Genomic DNA, 755 nt, shown 5'->3' with positions numbered 1-755 from the left:
GGGGTAAGGAAAAAAAAGGGGGAAAGGAAAAAAAAGGGGGAAAGGAAAAAAAAGGGGGAAAGGATAAAGGGGGAAAGGATAAAGGGGGAAAGGATAAAGGGGGAAAGGATAAGGAAGCATGAAAGAAAAAAGGAATAAAAAAAGAAGGAAAGGAAACAGGAAATGAAACAGAATAGAGAGAAGGAAAGGAAACAGAATAGATGGGGGAAAGGATAAAGGGGGAAAGGATAAAGGGGGAAAGGATAAAGGGGGAAAGGATAAGGAAGCATGAAAGAAAAAAGGAATAAAAAAAGAAGGAAAGGAAACAGGAAATGAAACAGAATAGAGAGAAGGAAAGGAAACAGAATAGAGAGAAGGAAAGGAAACAGAATAGAGAGAAGGAAAGGAAACAATAAAAGAGAAGGAAAGGCAACTTAAAGAAAATCCACATTACATCTGCTGCTGTGTAATTCCCATTTTGGGATAAAGGGGCTTATAAAATGAGGAGGACATTATTCTTCTTCTATGGGATAATTACTAGATGAGCCATCTGCGTCTTTGAACACATAACCCCCCCACCCACAATATACATGCGGCTGCTATTAGGAAACACAACAGCAGCCAGAGATCCGATGTTCTATCATCTGCTGCATCAGAGACCCACACCGAGCGATGCACCGAGATGGAAGAATGTAAATCTAACTTCCAGCCTTCCCTTCACTCTTGTATAGTGATCAGTGTCATTGTAAAATCCATTCACCTCCACCATACCCTGT

At 40.5% G+C, this 755-nt stretch overlaps 1 protein-coding gene across 1 annotated transcript in view; it reads right to left on the bottom strand.

Annotated features, from left to right (window-relative positions):
- LOC108795411 (G protein-coupled receptor kinase 5-like) overlaps nucleotides 1-755 on the bottom strand; it is a 60,775-nt gene that overhangs the window by 41,131 nt on the left and 18,889 nt on the right. The gene's annotated exons all lie outside the window — the stretch shown is intronic.

Source organism: Nanorana parkeri, unplaced genomic scaffold, assembly GCF_000935625.1.
Source record: "Nanorana parkeri isolate BGI_ZX_2015 unplaced genomic scaffold, ASM93562v1 scaffold967, whole genome shotgun sequence".
Taxonomy (NCBI): domain Eukaryota; kingdom Metazoa; phylum Chordata; class Amphibia; order Anura; family Dicroglossidae; genus Nanorana; species Nanorana parkeri.
Note: the sequence above shows the minus strand (reverse complement) of the source record. Positions and strands in the feature narration are given on the sequence as shown.